This window comes from Lytechinus variegatus, chromosome 14, assembly GCF_018143015.1.
Source record: "Lytechinus variegatus isolate NC3 chromosome 14, Lvar_3.0, whole genome shotgun sequence".
In the NCBI taxonomy this organism is placed as follows: domain Eukaryota; kingdom Metazoa; phylum Echinodermata; class Echinoidea; order Temnopleuroida; family Toxopneustidae; genus Lytechinus; species Lytechinus variegatus.
In genome coordinates this window covers 20,724,289-20,750,601 of record NC_054753.1, presented here as the reverse complement: position 1 = coordinate 20,750,601, position 26,313 = coordinate 20,724,289, and the positions used below count along the sequence as shown (strand labels likewise).

Genomic DNA, 26,313 nt, shown 5'->3' with positions numbered 1-26,313 from the left:
CATCTATCTCATGAAAGTAAAAGTTTTGACAGAATGTTACACTTGAGTGAGCACTGTTCATTTTTTAAAAGCTCGCAGAAATCTACGCAGAAATGCTCGTGTTCACGCTGTGTCAAGGGGAAACATTTCTCATACATTTTCCTTGCACTTTTAGTCAGTTGAAATAAAACAGATACATTCAAAGCATTTTGTAACAATTTCGCCACCCAAATTGAAATTTCAACACTTAGTAAGCACAACCTTTACCTTTTTTGTGCCAGCTGGATCTGTGGACGTAACTAAGTCTGAACAAAAGTTTATATCTGACATCTCCAGCATTTTTCACTAAGTTTTTATCATTAAAAGTGGGTTTACATTTCATTTTTTGTTTAACACTTGTTTCTCCACACTTTTTCCAAGCTTGACTACGATTAAAAAAATAAAAACCAAGCCTAAGCCATTTCATGTAAATCACAGCTCAGTGTAAGGCAAATGTCGTCACGATGGCCTAGGTGTGTGGGGTGGGGCACAATGCACCCTTCGAAGTGTTTTGGGCAAGGAAACAAGTTAAAAGGGTAAAAGACGTCTTCAAACCAATTTTGCTAGTTAAATTCAACCTTTTATTCATAATTAAGGTCTACTTTTTTTTCGAATAACTATTTCAAAGTTCTGCGCAAATCATTTTTCACTAACTTTTCAAAAGTAAGCGGTGCTCACTCAAGCGGAAATATTTTTTCGACAGTGACATCGTCATTTGCTTAAAGGGATGGTCTGGGCTGAAAATATTTATAGCTTATTAAATAAAGTAGAATTCCCTAAGCAAAATGCAGAAAATTGCATTAAAATCGGATAACAAATAACAAAGTTAGTGAATTTTAAAGTTTAGCAATATTTTGTGAAAACAGTCGTCATGAATATTCATTAGGTGGGCTGATGATGTCACATCTCCACTTGTTCTTTTGTATTTTATTATATGAAATTAGGTTTATTCAATTTTTTCCTCCAAGAACTAGAAAAATTGGATTGACAAATGATTTAGTGCATTAGATATTTATTGCTACAACTTATTTCATAACAAGGAGACATATTTTTCACACAACTATGAAATATAAAAATTATGGTTTTTATGTAATAACATAAGAAAACGGAAAGTGGGGATGTGACATCATCAGCCCACCTAATGAATATTTATGACGACTGTTTTCACAAGATATTGCTTAACTTTTAACTGCAATAACTTTAATATTTGTTATCCGATTTTGATGAAATTTTCGGCCTTTTGCTCAGTGAACTCTACTCAATGTATTAAGATATAAATATTTTCAGCCCGGACCATCCCTTTAAATCGATCTGTATCAATCTTAAAATGTGGAAAAATCTTCAGGATATTACAAATGTATAATTTTACAGGATTTTTTTTAAGTGTAAACTTTTTTTGATACGCACTGTAGTAGTGCATAATTATTATGATAACCCCCCCCCCCCCGTTATCTCCAACTTATAATGAAAGAATACAATGTGAACGTGTAATCACTTTATAAAAAATATCCAAAATAACATACTGCTGTAAAAAGGGTGTTTCAAATTTTAAGCACGTTGTTAAGCCCAACACTCTAATAAATATTGTTTGATTTTTTTAAAGAAGTTTTTTTTTTTTAAATTAAACAATTACAGAACAATCGCTAGAGGGTATTCATTTGTCTCGCAATCTACTATGGTCAACAAGGAAATTCGTGATCACTTTCGCAAAAAGTGTTCACTAGCTTTCGGAAATTCGTGACCACTCTCGCAAAAAGTGTTCACTAGCTTACAAGTTCACGAGCTTTCGACACTTTTTGCGAAAGTGATCACGAATTTCCTTGTTGACCATAAGACAAATGAATACCCTCTAGCGATTATTTCAGTCCGCAATAATGAACCTATTTAGAATTACAGAACATGTTTAAACAACTTGTTGTTAGAGTGACATACTTAAACAATGTGTTTTTTTACTGCTTTGTAACTGTGTAAAATTTGTACATTTTGATTATGTCAAGGAGCTCCTTGATTATGTTCACTCACTGTTGTTTCATGTTGTGGTTGACTCGAACATCATAGAGTACATGAGTAGTAGAGATTTCTTACTGGTTGAAAGGGTATTTTATAACTCAGCATGAGTGCGCCCTCTAACTGAATATACATTATAGGTTATTAGTTGACCACATCACATAAACAGGATACTGTTCAATGTGTCACATTGGCTGGTATTCTGATAGCGATGGTCAGGCAAAATGAATTTTAATGATTTAATTGATACATTGTATACATATATATATATTTCATTTACTAATAGTTATCGTGGAATGTAAATATCAATTACCATATTTTTTTAATGTTATTTATCAGTTAATGACTATTCAAGCGATGAGTCATAAATGTTTGGCACAGCGAATTTTTCTATTAGTTTTGGAATTTGATCATAAGCCTATATATGAGATATGATAAGCTGTATATATATATATATATGAGCAATTGTTGGCATAGCGAACTTTTCTATTTCTGAATTCGATCATAAGCCTATATAATATATTATAACCTAAATATTATGTAGAGTATACTCTGTTGTCTCCTACCATGCCTACGAGGAAAATCAAAACATAAAATCACTTTGCTTAACATAAAATTTGCACATTTTCATTATCATGTTCACACTATGTCACATGTATTTTTCAATATGATCATGATGATATCAAAATATCAGTCACGCTTTATTATTCACTTTAAATTGAAATTGAAACTTTATTTACCAAAATCTTCATAAAAAAAACATACAAATCAAGAAATATGGATATTTCAAATAAAATACTTTTTAACATAAATAAGAATATTTGAGAATAGTCGAAGGATCACAGAAAGTAACAAAGGACTTTTGAATTAATGATCATGAATTAAACACAAAACAACACAATAAAAACATATGCAGTCTGGAAATACAGATCAAACAAACATAACATGAATATAATAATTGAATCTATATCAGTATACTATTAGTATTTCTGCATTAAGTGGATTTTCAAATGTCTTTTAAGGCTTTGTTCAGTTTTGCACTGTTTGATATTTTGAGGAGCTTATTCCAAATAATGGGACAACTACATAAAATTATATTGTTTGAGAAAGAATAGTGACCATATATTGCACGAGTATCGGTTGAATTTCTTAGTATTATGTACATCTATATGTGGGTTTGCAAAAATATATTGTCAAAATTATTAGGCAAAAAGTTGTTATAATAAGAATGCATAAAAACAGATAATTGAACATTATTGTAGTTAGGAATTTGGGAGAATATTAAATCTGTCTTGATATATGCTCAATTCTATAATAATAATAATAATATAGGTATATTTACGCAGGGAAGCCACGTTAGTTCTGAAAACTGTTCTCCCAGCGGGCCCTGCTATTATTATTACCCCGGTTTTTTTTTCAATATGATCATGATGATATCAATTCTATGATGCCCTCCTCTCCCGTAATGTCTGAAGATTTGCTTAATTTGTGTATTTATATGCCAAAAAGTTACAATTCTAAGTATAAATAAGTTTTTTTTTTAGAAATATAATGGTTGGCATTCTAAAGTTCTCACTATCAGGTGACACCAGTTATTTGATTTTTTTGCTCATGCCTGAGCAAAATATGATTCATATCCATGGTATAAACAATGGTTTGTGTGAAAGGCATTTGCTAACATTGTATTGACTTCAAAAAAAAAAATCTGACCTGCGAGGTCCCATTTGTCACCCGTTTCTGTGCTATGTTACAAAAATGAAGCCCCCCCCCCAAAAAAAAAAAAATAAATAATTAAATAAACAAATGAATAAATAAAATAATAAAATAAAAAATAAAAAATAGCGTCCGAAAATCATTATTTTGTACTTAAAACAGGTGAAATATAAAGTGATCGGAAACACCATCTTTATTTCATCACATACACTATGTGTTCTATTATTATCGGCACGATAGAAATTACACAAAATTTTCGATTTTAATGTATCAAAAGCATTTCTTTTGAATTTTTTGTTGGCTTCAGAGTTTTTAAGTTGATAGAAAGGCATCCATGTACATATTTCATCGCTCCTTTGGTTTTTTTAATTCAAGTCTATAACGTTAACTTGTGGCTTTAAAATTAAGAAACTTGGCACAATGAGAGCAGCAGTCTAAATTGAGAATCCCCAAATGAAATGATACTCTCATTGCATTTCTTAGTAACAATTGTTTTGAATTGTGTTTCCATTTATCAATATGATTGTAAAATACTTGTTGTTCGCTTAGCTCCCGATGTCATTGGTTTTTATTACTTTGGGAAGGGATTCGAGTATGAATCTGAAAACGGATCGAGAAAATGAACAAATGTTCCTTTTGCAAGAGGAAATTATCACACATTCTTTGAGAAAAGATCCCTTTTAAGCGAAATTCGTAACATTCATGCTCGCATGCACCATTAAAAGTTGAATATGCATATATTTCCTCGGAATTATTTTACACCTCATCTGCAGATAACGTATATTTTGGGAGTATGTTTAAAACTTTGCAATGGTAGGTGACATTTTAATAGAACTTTCATTTTGTTTCCATACTGTATATCCTGCATGAAATTAAAGGATCACTCTTGCATGTACGTTTCTGTCCTAAATTAGCTTTTCTTCTTTGTAAATATTTTTGGAGGGGAAATGCATGCAGTCGAGTTATTCTTTGAATTGGCAATTTAGTCTTTTAACGTTATTATGTATATATGTCACATAAGTATGTGTCATGTACTTATATTTCATTTTTAGAATGATTTTATTTATCAATGGGTAAAGAGGGGCTTAAAGTAAATTATTCACATGCTTTGTTTATCACGCGTTCATGGGTTATATGCTTATTTTGCTTTTAAATGTATACACAAATACGTTTTTGTTCATTGATTCATGTATATTGTCATATTATTTCTCTCATTACTGTGATTAGACCTCTATAGGAAGAACATCATCATTATGTATGGCTCTGAATAGAGTGATCCATCTGTATCTTGTACAAAAACATTCGCTTTTGTAATTATTCCTGTACACTCTATATTATCTTGGTGTTATTCTGATAATAAACCCAACCAAACCAAACAACAATGTAGAAATAATGATCAATCCGATATTACCACTACAATAGCTACAACTGCATAATTGATATCATAAAGTCCAGTGATTTTATCATTAGTTTAGGAGAGGAGAGACAGTGAGAGAGCTTGCTAGCGAAACGATTTATCAGTATTCATGTAAATCGCATACTTGCGAAGTTTCAATTTATCCTTTTGATTCTATTGATATTAAGATTTCATTAAATTCTGAATGGAATCAAACTCAATTGAGTTTGTTCCATCTTTAAATACGAACTCGTAAGTTTACGAATTGAAGAGAGAGAGGGGGGGGGGGGGGGGGGGGGGGGGGGGAGGGAGGGGGGTATATAAAGAGAGAGAGAGAGAGTCCGAGAGGCAATCAGAGAGGGAGGTATGTACAGAGAGAGAGAGGGGGGGGGGGGTCCGAGAGGCAATCAGAGAGAGAGGGGCAGGTATATACAGAGAGAGAGGGGGGGGGGGAGTCCGAGAGGCAATCAGAGAGGGAGGGGCAGGTATATACAGAGAGAGAGGGAGGGGGGTTGAATGATCACTTTAAGCATTGTCTGACGTGTAAGGAAAGTTATTTCACGTATACGATTGTCAAAAAAAAAAATCAAACGCAATAGAATTCCAAATATTTGGAGGGCATGTCCTATTGTGCCCCAACCTTATTATTTATTTATCCATTTATTTATTTATTTATTATTTATTTCATTTTATCTTATTTTATTCCACATTTTTTTTATTTATCTATTATCATTATATATATATATATTTTTTTTTTTGGGGGGGGGTGGGGGACTTGTCCCCTCCCCCTAGTTTGACCACCGTGCTAACCGAGGCGCCGTGCTAACTGAGGCTCTATAAAGCCGCGCCTCAGTTAGCACGGTGTAAATGTAAATGGGTGTACCTTAACAAAAGACAATAATGAATATCGACAATATGTATGCATGTACACATATTGAGTAATGCAGTATCCCATTCATGTCTTCAAGTTCTCTAATAATATGCAAATTTTATAATACAGTATAAATTCAGAATACGTTCATCCACTATGACAATGCTGGTAAAGTAAGCAAATGAATCTCCCCACGTTCAGTATAATTCCTTGATCTCCCACCCCCGTTTCCGATAAATTACAATACCTCTGTAAAAATGTTTTTTTTTTAATAGGAAAAACAAGACACATAAAAGGCACTACCTCCTTTCTCTTCAAAACGGTTTTAATTAACCTATTTTTGCGAACACGAATATACTTCAAAACGGCAATATTAATTAAAGGGATTCTACCTACGGGTAATGAAAGAAAATTACTTTTATTGCGTAGCTACCTCGCTATAAGCTGGCTTGCCAAAATGAAATTATTGTTATCACCCTAGTGTTACCCAATTTAAACTCGGCATTAAAAATATAAAAAGGGGGATGTTATTAAGTAAACAACCATTAAGCATCCTCAGCTGGCAAAAAGAGCTAGCTCATAGATCACAACCTTTATAGAATAAATTGACAAAAAAAATATCATCAACCATGAAGGGCGGCCAGAAGGGATGTCGAACTTTTCGAAGTAGTGGTGATAACAAGGGCCTCACTAGTTCTCTTGACACATAATAATGGGAAACGACCCGCCCAACTGGGTCTGGAGGGCGGCCTGAAAGATGTCGACCTCTTCGAACTAGAGATGATAACAAGAAGCCTCTTCAGTGGATAAGGCACATGGGGGAGACGTCCCTCCGAGCTGGGCCTAGTCGGAGATGCATCAGACAGTGACAGGATATCGACCAAGAGCTCATTGGGAAGGACCCTTTTAAGAAGTGTGGATGGGATCCGCAGGAACAGCAGGATCAGAAACCCGGGGGGGGGGGGGCACTCGACCAAAAAAGAGGTGGGGGTGTGCCGCGGGCGAGACAAAAAACGGGGGCCTTGGAGCGGGCTTATTGTAAAAAGGAGGGTCCTTGGAACGGGCTTCGGAACGACAAATGTTTGTGAAAACGGGGGTCCTTGGAACGGATCGCCAGCGTGTGAGCGCGTATGCATCCCTACGGAACGGTCATGCGTGCATGATGCAGCTAGCGCGGCCTCCGCCGGGGAGCTCTGCGGCCGCTTTTCACCAAAATTGCAGCTCATTCAACGCGATCGGAGCGGCGTAACGAAAAATATGCGAAGCTTTGGAGCGGATTTCTCTCTTCTTTTTTTCTCGATAAGAAGAAAATGCTATGCCTTGGAGCGGCTTTCTTTGTTCTTTTTCTCAACAAGGCAAAAATGCTATGCCTTGGAACGGAAATTTGAGTGTAAAAATGGGGGTCCCCTCCGCGGCACATACCCACTATGCGTTATATACTGAGTGCCCCCCCCCCCCCCCCCCGATCAGAAATAAGGGTTGGGTCAGTAGAAGATGAAAGGAAATATGACCCTTCCACTAAGGGGGGGGGGGGAGACCAGTTATCACATTTACGTATTAAAGTTGACTGCTTCGGAGCCATTGATCACACCGGAGTCGGACTGAGTGATGTCTTGGTATCCACGATGAAAAACACCAGATGTCTGGGTATACGTCTGGGTCGGTGACAAGTTTGGATGTGGGGGTATCTACACCATTACAAATTTGAACGTGCTGTCAATTAGATGGGGAGTACACCGGTGGACACGAGCAAGGAATGCGGTACAACATCTCCAGAGGGCTACGGATTCAGAGTGGAGTTACTTCTGTCCATGAGATGAGGAGTATCCCAAGTATTGATTTTTGGTTCTAGAGGCAAAATTATTCCAGAAACTGTTCTTAATGTTGGGGGCCACAGTGTTGCTCGTAGTGAGCATGTTCGATTTCTAGGAGTAATTATCGAAGAACATTTGACTTAGAAACCCCATAAAGTCAGTGTGTAGAAAGGTTTCTTGAGGTGTAGGTGCTATATGTAGATTAAGATGTGTTTTGTCTGAGACTTTTCTAGGAACTTTACATACATATTAGCTTTGTGCTTCCCTATCTGACTTACTGTAATGTTGGATGGGGCAATTATACTTTTGAGACTTACATTGACAAATTAAAGGTTTTACAAAATAAAATTCTGGCGCTTATCATCAATTCAATTTTCAGACATCCTAGTAAACCCTTATTCCTTCATTGAAAGTTGCTTCCTCTTCTTTTGATGAGTTAGTCAGGTTCAAATGTAGCTGGGAATACCCGGTACTATTTACAGAAAGTTCGAATCGGGTGTGTGTTTTTTTTTACTCTTGTAGTTGATTTGAATTTGTATTGAACTACACATTAGCAATAACATGAAGTGATCATTGTGTTGTAATGCGAACTTGGCGTTTCAATACGTTAGTACTAACTTGACTTATGTGTTATTTGTCGGAATTTAAATCGCATGTTCGTAAATTAATTTAGCGATGGCTGAGAAGTGTGAATCAGACAAAGTTTCAAGCTCTTCACTGAACCTGATATGTCCATTATGTCTTGATATATTTGTCGAGGCAACAATCCTGACTTCATGTGGACACACGTTTTGTAGGCAGTGCCTCAAGAAATACGATCTAACCCACCAGGACCTTGATCACATGGTCTGTCCTCTCTGCAGGGAGATCACCAAGTTATCCACCAACCGTGTCGATGATCTCCGTCTCAATGTCTCCATCAACGGATGCGTAGACGATTACCACGCCAAGTGTGGAGGGATGAATGCTGCAGCTGCTGTCCTTGAGATGTGCCAGAAATGCACCGCTTGCAAGTCTCTGAAAGACGCTGTATCATTCTGCAGAACATGTAATTATTACATGTGTGATGAGTGCTTACATTGTCATCTTAATCTTACAGTCGTCTTCGAAGGTCATGAGATTGTCTCCATGGATAATGTCATCGAAGGGAAGTCAGCATTGGTCATTTCTTCGAGAAGTGTTCCATCCACAAACAAGAGAACAAAGATATGTTTTGTGAGGTTTGTAAGGTCCATGTCTGTCAAAAATGTGTACTCGTTGATCATCAAAATCACAAAATCAAGAACCAGGTTGACTTTGAGCAGGAGTTGCGACGGAAGGTAAATTTATTCATAATTATCACAGTAAAAACGCTGTATAAAAATCTATATAACACTGTTCACTATTTGAACCTAACAGTAGTTGTTAAGAAGTTTAAACAGCCAGACATTTTTTGAGAATCAAATATCATTAATCAAACTTAGCTGTATAAAAGTTTAAACACTAAAAAATATTTAAACAAGTAATGTGCACTGTTAAAAAAAATAGAAGAAGTTCCTGCAGCAGAGTCTCGAGAACACCTGTAATCTTACCGAATTGCGTAATAATCATTCTGTAAATTCATAAAACAAGAATTTTTCTGCAATTTAACAGAACAGGTCTGTTTAAAAAAGGGGAAAAGGGTGTTTTATTCAAAGAAATTTGTAAGATTCCATACATCAAATACCAATTTCCTGTAAGATTACGCAATTCGGTAAGATTACAGGTGTTCTCGAGACTCTGCTGCAGAAACTTCTTTTATTTTTTCTAACAGTGTGAGGTTAAACAGTTGTAAAAAAATGTAGGCAACATTAATTTTTGAAAGCGTACCCTCTTAAAAGGGTTGGTCAAAAAAGGCAACATTTTTAACCATCACTGAGTAACATACTATCCATACTACTATTAGTTAAAATCTGTCCAAATTGGGTAATAAGAACTAATAATTTGGTAATGAATTTGCTCAATTAGATAATGATTGCCCAGAATATATAAGCATGTATATATTTCTTTACAAACAAACTTTACCCAACGCAGTGGGCAGTATGTTGCCCAACATATTAGGGTGATCATTGATGTCGATGATGAAAATAAATTATCAATAACAAAAAACATCAAAGATCATACCAGGTATTTTAATGATTGTATGATTATCATGATGATAATAATCATCATGATTATCACAATATTAAGATATATAGGATATTAAGAACAGTAACTGGACTTTAAAGATTGAAAAAAATAATATTAATGACAATGAAATATTAATAATAATGATAATTATAGTAAAAAGAATAATAATACTTATAATCATAGACATGAACATTGATTAATAGAATGACAACAATAATAGATGGTGTTGAATACAGATTGACAATGATAAATAATAATTTGTAATTCCACCATCAGTATGTAAAATGTTGTTGCATTTACTCCAGTTCTATACTCTTTACGTTGAAGTACATTGATGATTATTACCGTTAGTATTTAAATATGCCATACAATTTTGTAATTATACGTTGTCTCTCTTCAAGCTTATTCAGAATATTGTATGTTAATTCTGTGTGATTAAACTTTTGTTACCTATATAATTTGTTATTTTTATCCATTATGGAATATTTCCAGATCTAACTCGTTGTTTTTACTTATCACACTTTCAATTCGTAGGTGACAGACCTAGCTCAACGATGTGCTGACAAGAAAGCAGAGCTGGAAAAGAACATTCAGAACATAGAAATACAACGTCATGAGGTACACACTGCAGTGCAGACAATACTAGATGATGTCAAGCAAGCCTACAGCATCAAGGCCAAGGAACTGGAAGAAAATCTTCGAAATCTCACCGAGCAAATACACGCCTTAAAGCATAGTTTTGATGACGACCTCAACGTCTTGAAGTCAAAAGATCGACAGAGGATCAAGAGTATTTGTAGTTCAATTACTTTGGTAGATAATGACAGACTGGGTCATCTTGAGACAGACTCTCTATCTGCTCATACCTTGCTCTGTGAGGAGCTGGATGCCATGCTGAAGGAGGTTACTGATCACACTTCTGCGGAAGCTATTAAGAAGAAAGCACAGAAGAGGTTCAAACCTGCAGACAACACTCGTCTTGAACTCGGGAGTATTTCAGGACCAGATCCCAAGATGGAAGTCATTCAGTGTGTTAATCTACGGGGAGTGATGTGGGGTATGGCACGGTACTCCCTTAGCACTGTCGCTATCGGGTATGGATGGGATGCACTAGGTATTGATATCATTGATTCAAATGGTGAAAAGCAGCGATATAGTAACATATTAGCCTTAAATGACATGAATTGTTATGATCTGGTTGTGCACCCTTATAAAAAAAATTGAATGGTATACCATTGACTACCATTTATCATACACCATTGATATACCATTGGAATACCATTCGCACAGCACCCACCATACACCAATGGTATACCATTCAAGCCTCAATGGTATACCATTCAAACTAATTTAAATAATTCGGACGTTACTATTACCATATTCATGAGCACCATTTACCATTCATATACCATTGATCAAACACCATTCACCATTGATCTACCATATGGCCACTATAGACAGGTTTACCATTGACCACCATTCACCATTCAGCCACCATTCACTGGCCTACCATTTACCATTCAGCCACCATTCACTGGACACCATTGGCCTACCAATTACCTTACACCATTCGCCTACCATTCAACTACCATTCAACATACACCATTCGTGTACCATTCACCATATACCATTCGTGTACCATTCGCATACCATTCACTTTACACCATTCGCGTACCATTCACCGTACACCATTCGCCGTACACCATTCGTGTACCATTCACCGCTCACCATACACCATTCAACTACCATTCACCGCACACCATTCGTGTACCATTCACCGCTCACCATACACCATTCAACTACCATTCGTCGTACACCATTCGCGTACCATTCACTGTACACCATTCACCGTACACCATTCGCCGTACACCATTCGTGTACCATTCACTGCTCACCATACACCATTCAACTACCATTCGTCGTACACCACACACCGTTCACCATTGATTGACCATTCACTTTACACCATACACCGTATACCATTGACCTACCATTTACAGTGCACCATTGGCCTACCATACACCATTGAACTACTATTCACCGTACACCATAGGCTTACCATACACCATTGGCTTACCATACACTGTACACCATTGACCTACCATTTACCATACAACACTGTCATACACACTATACTATTAGTCAACCATTCAAATAACATCATTGGTCATACACTATAGACCACAAGTGTAAATTCAATGGTAGACCAATGGTTTACACTGAATGGTAGACAGTAGAACAACGATGTGCAATGTATAGTAGGCCAATAAAGTACAGTGAATGGTAGACCAATGGTGAACAGCATATCTCTGGGGTTAATGGTAGGCTTAATAATGGAATAAGTATACACAAGAAAAAAAATGAAAACAGTTACTTATTTCAAGAACGTCAATAAAATGTTTTTACTATAAGAAGTTTAAGTACAGCATAAATGGCACAGAGTATTCACAAGTATAGACTTTATAATAAAGCACATAAGTTATTAATATATATGACTTAGCTACTCGTTGATATCTATACTCTGTCAATCTTGTTATCTAAAAATAAACATGCATAAAGACAGAGTTTGATTGAAAAACACAACAAATGAAGACTAACATTTCCGAGAATAAACCTGTTCTCTCATATTGCTTTTTACATGGATTGAGTACTTGGCAAAACCACTGTTCTGCATACAAACCTGATACTTGTAATACAATAAACTTGATGTTAAATCTGTTATGTGTAATTGCTTTCAACGACATTAATACACATTTTTTACTAATAAGTTCAAGTACAAAAGAGTATTGACAGGTATGGCATAAAAGCACCATATTATGAATACATGTGACTGTGCGACTCCACAAGAGATCAATGATTGCACTCCACATAAATATTATGTTAATCTTCCTATAAACAAATTTACATGTAAGACAGAGTTTGGACAACAAACTAATGAACACCAAATTTCGAAGATTAAACTCAAAATGTGTGATAGCCTTCACATGGCCAAATGAATAAAGTGTACCACACCTAGAAGAAATGAAATATCCCCAAAAGGGGGGAAAATAGTACCCCCAAATTGGTCTCTTTTTTCTTTTCACCTAAAAAGATATATCAATGGCATGTTTCTACATAGAATTGTTTAAAGGTATTACCCGCCTAAGTATCCAGAATCCCGGATAACTGTAGAAACAGACGCGATGCGGTTTATTGATAAATTGCATCGCACAAAATACGGTTTCTCATAACCATCTCTCTGAGAGGTGGTTATTGCCATGTTAATCCGTTTAAATTTTTTGTACAAACATGGGGCAAAATAGCATACGTGTCTGGCTTAAGTGCGTGAACCAAGAAGTGCGATCTCACAGTATACATATATTCTGGCCGGTTTTTATCTCGCCAGCTGATCGCGAAACATGTGTACCTGTTACAATGAGTGAGATCTACCATGAATTTTGAAAATTTTCCTAACGAGATGCAATTTTTGACATACCAAAATGCAATGTGAGGTTATAGGTTGAATTTTCTGATTTTCCGATTTCCGCCGTATTTGCGACGCGAAATGCAAGTTAATCAGATTATTCAGTCTGTAGAAAGAGGTTGGTTTAAGAACGATAAGGTTATTCGAGTCCGGAAAAGATAAACTGTTTTTAATGATTTAATGTACAAACACGCCAAAAGTTTATCATGAATACAATAATGATACATTAAGAAATAAATAATATATCACACACAGAAAAAAAAATATAATGAAAATAGGGAAAGAAAATTATTCAATTTGGAACACTAAAAAACAGAAGAAAAATAGAGACCTTTTTTGCAAAAAATATAGAAAATAATATATACAAGATACCCACTTATTTCTTTCTATTTTTGTTGTGTTAAATCAGATGAATAACTCAACTATGTGTGAGAAATAATATGATTATTGTCTTACACAGTAAATCAGTAGTCAATCGTAATTTTTTACAACCGAGCTTGGACAAAATTTAAATTCATATAATACAAAAAATATATAAATTGTGATCTTGTATATTCATGAGGACTTGCAGACAACAGTTTTACCAAAAAATAACAACTTTAATTCGTCAAAACTTTGTTAATCCTCAACAAATTTTTATGAAATTTTCAGTGTTTTTTGTTGTCTGATGTACACTTTGAATTATATCACATAGCTTTCAGTCTCGAGTACCTCTAGCCCTTCAATCAAATTGGTTGGACGACCGGTTACATTTTACATATAACATAGTTATAAGGAGAATGAAGGGGACCATAGAAAGAAAGCATGAGAAAAGGGGAGATTTTGGTAGGGAGAGAATGAATCAGAAAAGGATCATGCTGAAAATTTCATTAAAATCTGATAATAACAAAGTTATTGAATTTGAACAACATTTTGGTAAAAAATTAACCCAATGTACACATGATCGTCAGGAATATTTGTTAGGCTTATTCTATAAAATGAAATAATTATTTCATATTTTCATACATGTGTGTATGATATGTCCCAAGTATCATATCATTATTTCCAGCAATGCATATCTTCACATTAAAGGTAAAGTCCACCACAGAAAAGGTTGTTTTGAATCAAAAGAGAAAATCAGGCAAGCATCATGCAAAATATTTCATCTAAATCGGATGCAAAATAAGAAAGTCATGACATTTTGAAATTTCGCCTATTTTTCACAAAATAGTTATATACACAATTTACCCACATGCATATGAGAGAATCGATGATGTCTCTCACTTTTTGTTTGGTTTTCATTGTTTGAATTGTACAATATTTCAATTTTTACAGATTTGACAATAAAAAATCAAAATAAAACTTTATTTCATAGGACAATGAGGAGAAAATTATAATATTTCATATTTAAAAAACAAAGAAAAGTGAATGAGTGATGTCATCAGTTCCCTCATTTGCATACCGACCTGGATGTGCATGTAACTATTAAGTGAAATTGAGCGAAACTTTAAAATGTCATGCCTTTCTTATTTTTCATCCGATTTTTATGTTTGATTTTTTCTCTTTTTAATCAAATCAACTTTTTTGTTAGGGTGGACATGTCTTTGAAATAAATTTTCACTCCATTTTTTATAGTTCTCGGAGGACAAAATGTAAATTAGCGCGACTTCTTGTAATAAAATACAAGTGGGGATATGACATCAGCTGGTTAGTGGTTCTGACTCTCACCTTCCAAACAGAGGGTCGTGAATTTGAGTCCTAGCCATGGTGTGTTTTCCTTCAGCCCGAAATTCATCCACACTGTGCATCACTAGACCCAGATGAAGTGAATGGGTACCCGGCAGGATTAATTCCTTGAAGCTGTAATAAGAAATATTGGATGATAACAATGCAAAGGACAGTATATTAGCTAAGGGTTCAAAATATGAATGCTTGTCGTGTGTGTAAGCTTTCTTTAGAAGTTCATATATTTTGCTGTATACTCTACCATTCAATTGAATGATACCAATTAACAAATATCAACAAAACATTTGGTAAAATATGATAAATAAATTTATGTTTAACCATAGATGGGTAGACAATAACCTATCTAATGGGAGGTTGCCCCAATGATGAAAAATACCACAACAAATGAATAGCTGGGGACAAATTGTCCACCCTTCCCCCCTCAGCCAACATACTGATATTTTTTCTGGGGGGGGGGTGTCAGAAAAGACTTGTGCTCCTCTAAATAGGGATGACATTTGTCCTTTCTCATGATTTTTTACCATTCCTGACAAGGTTTTTTTTTCCAGCTATACCACTGCAGGAATACAATCTGTTTTATCTCATGAAGCTTTGCAATTTTTTCTACTGAAGAAAATTCTTACACACCTACCTTTCATAAACTCCAATTGTTTCTTGTACATGGCACGTTTTCTGTGTTCAACACCCGTCGTGTCATTCCCAGATAAGGCTGGACCATCTACCTTATCATCCAGTGTATCCGTCGTCCAAACTTTGAAAATGAAATAAAATCAATTTGAGTGTTGTAAAATCTGCATGTATGTGCAGATACAAGCAAAAATAGAATACTAATATAGTAATAGAAAAAGAATGATCTTAGAACTTTAATGTTAAAGATATTTTTCATGGATCTCTGATTACCAGCCCAGAATTCAGGATAAAAATAAGGAAATGTGATAGTATTCAGCGTAGTTCAGACAAGGCTGTATTATAACTGTGCATGCTTTATACTAGTAAAAGCTAGGTCATCTGAAATCAAATGTCTATAGCAGCAATTTTCAAGAGGGTAATCGATGACATAAATTCCATTTTTCTGGTATTGACAACCGCAGAAGCAGATCCAAGAGGGCACATTTGACCTGTGCCCCCACCTTGAGAGCAATAGTCGATGTGTTTGATAAAAATGTGGCTTTCTTACACAAGTGTTCCCCCCCCTTCGAAAGTTACAGCAAATATTTATATTAAAAATATTGTCTCATACAAGAGGATCTCTTTTTTGGTTTGCTTGTTATTTAAAGTTTCCTTGGGAAAATGTGCCCCACTACCCCCTTTGAGAAATCATGGATCTGTTCATGGACAATCATATGCCAGTGGATGGACTCCAGACGTTTTTAGGCAAGTTTTGATCAGTAAATAAATAAAAACAGATAAAATGTGATCACAGGACAAACTTAACTTTAAAAAAGGATAAAATTTACTTTAAAAAATTGATATGCCTAGCCCCATGAAAGGATCTAAGAATACCCTCCCACACTAATGCAGTTTCACACCAGCCAACTCACAGTGAACAATTGTGTACAACGGATAGCGGAGCGTGAACGTAGTGGTCGTGTACATTTTTGCTTATTACATGACGTCATCCAGCCACTGCCGAGAACCAATTTATGAATGAAAATATAGTAAGCATGCGCAGTGCAAGCCTTTTGTTTCCCCACACAGAATTCCACCAAAACAAGTGTGCAATTCCCTATCACCTCGTACCAAAATCGACCTAGAATTTCAATTTCGCATATTTTATATGAATTATGAAAGGTATTCTCGGAGGATCTATTTTCTCACCGATACCGCACAGGTAAGCGAATTTCGAATACTTCTTGCTTTTCCATCAAAATTTTACGAATTAGCGTCTATATGTCATTGTGTTCCTTGGAATTTGTAGAGTCTATCGCAACGTGCAAAAAGTCAATTGGCTTCCGGGTTTCAGAGCGTCGCGTGAATATGCATGAAATTGCAGAGTTTCGATAATTTTTGATCGATACCGGAGCGATCCGATCACGAACCAAGACCATTTACCGCGTACACAACATGACCGGATATCGTTATCGCTATTTCCGCACGCAGTCCAAAGGAATTATTTTTGGGACCATGTGGTCATGACGTGATCTGCGCGATTGACCGATCAGCGGTCTTCGAATCGCTGTGCGGAGACGATCTATCCGTTGTACACAGTCTATGGACAATTGTTTGTTGTGCATGCAACTTCGAGCAAAACTCCCCACCAGAGTTGTCTACACACATTTTGAGATCAATATTCAATATGCCCACCACTTTTCAAAATATTGCGGATCGCTTGGATTCGCCGTCATGTTGATATGGACCGAAGTCATGCGATCAAAAGATTCGCATGCGGCATGCTGGCAGTTTGTTCGCCACATGTTAGCATGATTTGGTTGCTAACTTCAGTCCATATATATATTAAGGCGAATCCCAGCGATCCGCGAAGTGATGTCTACGGATTAGATCAACGACGTCGAGATCAAGACTAAATACAGCCGTTCCCAATATTTTGAAAAGCGGTGGGTATATTAACATAGAAATGTGACTGAGAGACCTGTCATGACATTTGGGAACAAGTTTTGGTGATGAGGTATGCTGGTAATCGGCCGGTGCAAAACTGCATTAGCGCCAGTTTTCTCTGCATAATTATTGCAGCCTCTGTAGAAAAATTGAATAGGAATCGTTTGTCACTCCGTCCAGTCACAGTTCCACACACAAAGTGCACATTTTACCATTGAAATAGTATGTGCAATTAAACAGCGACAAATTGTGTACAACGGATAGCGGAGCGTGAACGTAGCGGTCGTGTACATTTTTGCTTATTACATGACGTCATCCAGCCACTACCGAGAACCAATTTATGAATGAAAATATAGTAAGCATGCGCAGTGCAAGCCTTTTATTTCCCCACACAGAATTCCACCAAAACAAGTGTGCAATTCTCTATCACCTCGTACCAAAATCGACCTAGAATTTCACTTTCGCATATTTTATATGAATTATGAAAGGTATTCTCGGAGGATCTATTTTCTCACCGATACCGCACAGGTAAGAGATTTTCGATTACTTTTTGCTTTTCCGTCAAAATCTTACAAATTAGCGTCTATATGTCATCGTGTTCGTTGGAATTTGTAGAGTCTATCGCAACGTGCACAAAGTCAATTGGCTTCCTGGTTTCGGAGCGTCGCGTGAATATGCATGAAATTGCAGAGTTTCGATAATTTTTGATCGATACCGGAGCGATCCGATTACGAACCAAGACCATTTACCGCGTACACATCATGACCGGATATCGTTATCGCTATCGATACTTCCGCACGCAGTCCGAAGGAATTATTTTTCGGACCACGTGATCATGACGTGATCTGCGCGATTGACCAATCAGCGGTCTTCGAATCGCTGTGCGGAGACGATCTATCCGTTGTACACAGTCTATGGACAATTTGCCGTTGTGGTGTACAGTGTAGCTAAGTTATAGACCTGCGTAGCCTTTATCATTTTTTAAACTTTAGGACCCATGTTTCACCTCCATTTTATCTCATTTCAATACCAACATCTATCAACAACAAATTATAGGCCTAATTTCAAAGCAATATTTGTCGGCAAGTTTTCAATTTCAGTGAATTAACGTGTGCAGTAACAATTAAAACTTTGACAGTCTTGACATTAGCATTAACAAATCATTCATTCATGAATTCAATGTAGGCCTATTCAGAGATGGTTTTTGTAAAACATTGACAATAAACATCAGGCAATATGAGCGAATTACTATTCACTGCTCGCCGAGCTAAACTCTGCCAATACAAAGCATAAAAACCATAAGCACTCCCTATCGTCAAAGCCACGTCCCGGCCCGTAGAGCAGCGGCCAGCGCCAACGGGGCAGTGACGGTGGCAGTGCAGTGGTCGTGCATGTCGTGGCAGTACAACGACATCTAACATTTTGAGACAATTTGAGAAATAAATCAAAGAAAATTGTTATAGAACTTACTGTTTAGCCTTCTACAAATGACTTTGAAGTCGCTGTCCGAATCTGACCCGTGTTCCTTTAGTTTTTGATGAATTATCGACGGACTTATCAACAGCAAAACGGTAGTAGGCCTACCGGTAGATCGAGTTTTCTTTTTCAAATATTGCACTTGGCGGTTAGACGTTCGCGCGTGCGTGCGAGAACAATACGTATTTATAATAGAGCTACCTGGCAAGCAGCCAAGCGGCCCTGCTCGCCAACACATATGGGGGGGGGGGGATAAATTATGACCAAATCTGGGGGAGGGGACTGTTGCACCCACAAATGTAATAACGCCCACAAATGTAATAACGCCCACAAATGTAATAACACTTTACCCACAAATGTAATAACGCCCACAAATGTAATAACACTTTACCCACAAATGTAATAATTTTTGATCGCCCACAAATGTAATAATGACTTTACCCACAAATGTAATAAATTTGAAGGGATTTTTGGCGAATCCGTTCTAAACTAAAATGCTATAGTAATGCGTTCATATAGCACAAAAGTGCAAAGTCTTTTTTTCAGACCGGGTTAATAAAACATCAAAGTACAAATATAAATCCAAAGTCTTTTTTCCAGACCCGGTTGTTTAAAAAATATAATAAAGGTCCAAAGTCTTTTTTTCCAGACCCGGTTGTTTGAAAAATTGTGATATAAGTCCAAAGTCTTTTTTCCAGACCCGGTTGTTTCAAGAATTTTAATAAGTCCAGTCTTTTTCCTGACCCAGTTATTTCAAAATTTATAATATAAGTCCAAACTAAGATACGATAATGATATTCCTGTGGAAAAAATGGGAATCGAGCTTAGTCTTTTCTCCAGACCCAGTTAATTAAAACTGGTGGAATTAATGTCTTTGTTGTTGTTTCAACTTATACGGTGTATATTGTGAATATATGCACTAAGAGTAAATTGAGAATCAAGCGTAGTCTTTTATCCAGACCCGGTTACCTGTTATTTAAACATTATGAATAACAGTTTAAAAACAGTATAAAGACTCCATAATCTTATTAATGCTGGATATAGCGTAGTCTTTCAGCCCGACCATTTTTTTCTTTAAAAAAACGCTAATAGTAAGAATTAAAAAAAATCAAAGTCTAAGACCAAACAAACCTTCAACCTAAGAACCTGTTTTAAAAGAGGTTTAGAGTGTTGTCTTTATTCCAGACCTAAAACAGTTACGAAAAAAATCTAACATAAGACCTTATATTCTTATTCTCGTTGATAACACGAGTTTTAAAACGTACTCTTTCCTCCAGACCTGGCTATTAAAAAAAAGTAACTGAAAAAACTTCGAATCTAAGACCAAATTTCCAAAGTTTCACCCAGTAAAAATATGTCTTTTTTTAAAATAATACTACTACCCCTACAAAACATTGTAATAACGCGTGGGTAAAGCAGACATCCTTTCTCCAGACTTGGTTACTATTTGAAAAATAAAATAGTTTTTACAAATATTCTAAAACGAATACCCAATAATCTAATTACTGTGGAACAACATGAAGACCGATTGTCGAAGATCGACTTTCCTCCAGACACAATTATTTCAGGAATAAAAAATCAATAAAACTCAACCCCCAACAGCGAATCTAAGAACCAACAATCCTCCAAATTAAGACCATGCGCGTAGAATAGCACACGTTTAGAGCGTTGTCTTTATTCCAGACCCGGTGATTTAAAAATGATTTAAACAATCCTAAAAACAAAAGACTCATATTCTTATTCTTGTGGAATAACACGAGTATTATGCTTAGTCTTTCGTCTGGACCCGGTTATTTAAAAGATAAAGAAATATTGAAAAAAATGACAGCTGAGACCAATCTTCAAAATTAAACCCACTTAAAATGCTTGGGGTTAGAGTGTTGTCTTTACCCCTCACCGACGTATATTATAACTTTTGAAACGACCGGGTCTGAAAAAAAGACTTTGGACTTGCATAATTTTTTAATTAACCGGGTCTGGAAAAAAAACTTTGGACGTTTATTATAATTTTGAAACAACCGGGTCTGGTAAAAAGAATTTGGACGTATTTGAAAAACCGGGTCTGGAAAAAGACTTGGACTTGTACTGTAATATTTCATCAACCGGGTCTGGAAAAAAGACTTTGAACTTTTGTGCTATATGAACGCATTACTATAGGATATTAGTTTAGAACGAATTCGCCAAAAATCACTTCAAATTTATTACATTTGTAGGTAAAGTCATTATTACATTTGTGGGTAAAGTGCATTATTACATTTGTGGGTAAAGTGTTATTACATTTGTGGGCGTTATTACATTTGTGGGTAAAGTGTTATTACATTTGTGGGCGATCAAAAATTATTACATTTGTGGGTAAAGTGTTATTACATTTGTGGGCGTTATTACATTTGTGGGTAAAGTGTTATTACATTTGTGGGCGTTATTACATTTGTGGGCGATTATTACATTTGTGGGTGTAACAGGGACTTCTTCGCCAAGATAAATACACATCCCGATATGGGTGGGGGGGGGGGTGAATCAAACCCAAATCAGGGGTGTCTTCTTTTTCCTCTCGATTGGTTCGTGGTTGGAAACCATGATGGCGTGAGATCAATTTTTGCCAATGTTTCCCTTGGATCTTGGAATCTATGAAAAAAAGTTTTCGATCCCTTCATTTTTTTCCTTTTCTTTTCTCTTCTTTTCTTTTTTATTTTCGTTGTCTTTTTTTCTTTTCTCCTCTGCCTTTTTCTTTTCTTGTTTTTTCCCTTTATATGTATATTTTTTACTCATTCCTCTTCCCTTTCAATTTGCTTTTGTTTTGATTGAAATAGAGATTTCATTCAGTATATTTCTTTTCTGTTACATTGTACTATACCCTGTATGGCGGCAGGGAATTTTGATAGGGGTGGGGGAGCAAGACAATATGGATAAATCATTTCAATCAAGTAATGACCGTCCTATAGAATAGCTCTCCTCTTTATGAACGCCGTCCGTGAGAAAGAATAATTAGGGCCTAAAAATAGAATTAGAATTTTGAAAATATCATTTGTAAAAAAAAAGAGAGGAATAATTCATGATTGGAAGCAGCTATAAGGTACAAATGGGTTCGGAGGGGGCTTTGGACGTTGCAGACTGACCATATCAGGGTTTGTGGATGGGAATTTGATATAGGTTGGGGGACCAAGACAACCAACAGTGAATTCATTTTGAGCAAAATATGGGCCGCGGGCATTGCAAGAAACTTTCAATCGAACGAAAATCAATTTCACACTCCAAAATCAATTGAAAGTCATACTTTTCATTGCAAACTTGCAACTGATTTATTGTTTCTTCCATCAAAAAAATCCAAATTGATATGTTTTAGATAAAATTAATGTATATAACCTATAAATTTGTATCTTGGGATTAATTGCAAATATCTAAGTTTGGAACACTCCAGATATAGTTCTCTTCATAAAAAGCGGCCATAAATAAGCAAAATGATTATAAATTAAATAGAATAAAACTTTGAAAATAAAAATATGAAGAACGTAGTTTAAAATAAAAACGAACAGTATACCGTACGATAGAGGAGCTACATTCATGCCGTTCATTAATTTTGACTACCAAGAAACAAAAAGCGAAAGGAAACAAAGGGAAAAAGAGAGGATGGTGATCAATGTACAATTTTCTATTTAGCACGATACGCATCTTCTTCATGCTCCCTATAAAACGTGCATGTTTGAATTTCAAGATTTTAATGGTAAATGATTACAGGGAACTTTCGGGAGCGGCTGTGAAATAATTTGTCCGTTGGTATTAAGGTACAATTAAAACCCTTTTTATCAAATAAGATTTCATTGACCGATTGATTTTGATTTTGCACCCATTGCATCAGATTTAAATTTAGAAGGTAATATGTACAATCGTAAAATATACAAATTTATAGTATTGTATTATAACCACTGGATCAATTATATTTAAACACATATAGACCTTTTACTTAATAAGGACAAAGACAATTTAAAAGAATGCAAGAGACCATGTTTACCATCATGAGCGATTACACTTGATTAGGGGAAGCTGCTCGCATAAAAGTCACGACTCAAAAATTTTATTAACTCTAAATACTTTTAAATCTTTGATATATTTTCTTTAAATCTTCGAAATTATGTTATTGGGTAATGCAATTGGGCATACCATTCTCCATTAACACAAATGACATTCATTAGGCACACACCACTAAGCCACTATGGCATTACAATTATCCAACAACTATCCAATGATTATACCACTAGGCACATACTACTAAGACACAATATTGGGCATATGGTATACCATTGATACCAATCATATCATTAGGCATATGCCACTGAGACTATTGGATATCACTGAGACACCATTGAGTATATGGTATACCATTCACCATACCAGTCATACCACTATAGCGGCACATACTACTGAGACACTATTGAATATCACTGAGACAACATTGTATACCACTGAGACACCATTGGGTGTATGGTATACCATTCATCATACCATTATAGAGGCACATACTACTGAGACACCATTGAATACCACTGAGACACCATTGTATACCACTGAGACACCATTGACCACCACTGAGACACCATTGTGTACCACTGAGACACAATTGTATACCACTGAGACACCATTGGGTGTATGGTATACCATTCATCATACCATTATAGAGGCACATACTACTGAGACACCATTGAATACCACTGAGACACCATTGTACACCACTGAGACACCATTGGGTGTATGGTATACCAGTCAAACCATTAGAGGCACATAGTACTGAGACACTATTGAATACCACTGAGACACCATTGGGTGTATGGTATACCATTCATCATACCATTATAGAGGCACATACTACTGAGACACCATTGAATACCACTGAGACACCATTGTACACCACTGAGACACCATTGGGTGTATGGTATACCAGTCAAACCATTAGAGGCACATACTACTGAGACACCATTGTATACCACTGAGACACCGTTGGGTGTATGGTATACCATTCATCATACCATTATAGAGGCACATACTACTGAGACACCATTGAATACCACTGAGACACCATTGTACACCACTGAGACACCATTGGGTGTATGGTATACCAGTCAAACCATTAGAGGCACATAGTACTGAGACACTATTGAATACCACTGAGACACCATTGGGTGTATGGTATACCATTCATCATACCATTATAGAGGCACATACTACTGAGACACCATTGAATACCACTGAGACACCATTGTACACCACTGAGACACCATTGGGTGTATGGTATACCAGTCAAACCATTAGAGGCACATACTACTGAGACACTATTGAATACCACTGAGACACCATTGGGTGTATGGTATACCAATCATACCATTACAGGCACATACTACTGATACACCATTGAATACCACTGAGACACCATTGTATACCACTGAGACACCATTGGGTGTATGGTATACTATTCATCATACCAATCATACCATTACAAGCACATACCACTGAGACACCATTGAATACCACTGAGACACCGTTGGGTGTATGGTATACCATTCATCATACTAATCATACCATTAGACACATACCACTGAGACACCATTGGGTATATGGTATACCATTTACCATTGAATAAACTACCAATTACCATTAAGAACTTACCATTGAAACACCACTTAAATACCATTCGCGTACCATTTACCATTCAGACCACCATTCAACTACCATTCGGCACCATTCAAATACCATTGGCGATTTTTATAAGGGCAACGGGACGGGGCGTTATGCGTGTCTATTGGTTCTACAGAAGCCCACCTCTACTCTCCCTTGGCTCTAGGAAAGCAACAATCCACGTGAGAGACAATCGATATTTTCTCAGAGTTAACAGAAGTCCAACAGATGAAATCATCATTACTAACTATGGAAAACAAATCTATATCTATGACCCGACAGGATCTACTCTTAAACACACCGTTCAAACAAAGCACGATACGAATCAGGCATCTCCCACCAGGACGGGTTTGATCGTCACGAGTTCACGTTATGATCCATGCGTGGTGACGGTCTGTGACAGGGATGGGAATGCTGGTAAGTCTCTACAAGCTCCACGGGGTGTCTACCCGTATGCTGCCGTGGATGAGCAGGACAGGGTGTATGTAGCGAGCGTTGATAAGAAGAAAAGTAGCGTCGTTATCAGGCTCTATGATCTTGATGGTCTGAACCTGAAGGAAAGAGTTGAATTCAAAGCACTTGATATGACATTGAAAGATTATTGGTGTTACTTAGTTTCCCTCTCCCCAGACATGCTCGCCTTTGCTTGTGGCAAGAATTTATATTTCATCAAGGTATCACTTTAATCCACGTTATATCACACCATGTAGTATGGGGACTGACGTGCTTTCATCCTGCTACAATACAAACTTACTTTAACACGTGTCGATATTCAGTATTACATGTATATTACTTACCATGTGATATCTTCATCCAATGATAGAATCACTTAATGTGATATACTACTGATAATAATAATAATAATAATAATTAAAGATTTGTATAGCGCACATAATTGTCGATGACACTCAAGGCGCACAATTAACTTATATAAAACAGAAATGAAATAAATAAATACAAAAAAAAATGAACAAACTGACATGAAATTACAATGGTTTAGTATAAATTAGTGAACAGGTGGAGATGTGAATATACAATTTATATTCATTTTCTAATATATGCGTATTTAAATACAAACTTTATCTCAATTATTATATACATAATATTGCATATAGGAATGTATTGTATACGGTGTAAAGTATAATTACAAATCGTCCATTATCGTTATATTAATGTGTAGAGTCTTTATAAGAATCATTTAGAGAAAATTCATAAAGATAGATTCCACTATCTTTAATTCTAGATTAACTTAAACGTTCAATTGCTATTCGACTCATATACTCAAGTGTTCAGTGCCATATTTTCTCTGTTTACATTCAAGTATGTATATATATAACCACGATCGCTTACGATCCCCCAAATTGACACCATTTATTTGCTTTTTCAAGAACATTCCAGCAATCTCTATCCCCAAAAGTTCGGTTTCTTTTTCATTGCAAGTTTAAGATCATGAAAGCAG

At 36.1% G+C, this 26,313-nt stretch overlaps 1 pseudogene; it reads left to right on the top strand.

The window, feature by feature from the left end:
• Positions 1-8,494: 8,494 nt before the first annotated feature.
• Positions 8,495-25,540, top strand: LOC121427990 (annotated as a pseudogene).
• Positions 25,541-26,313: the final 773 nt, after the last annotated feature.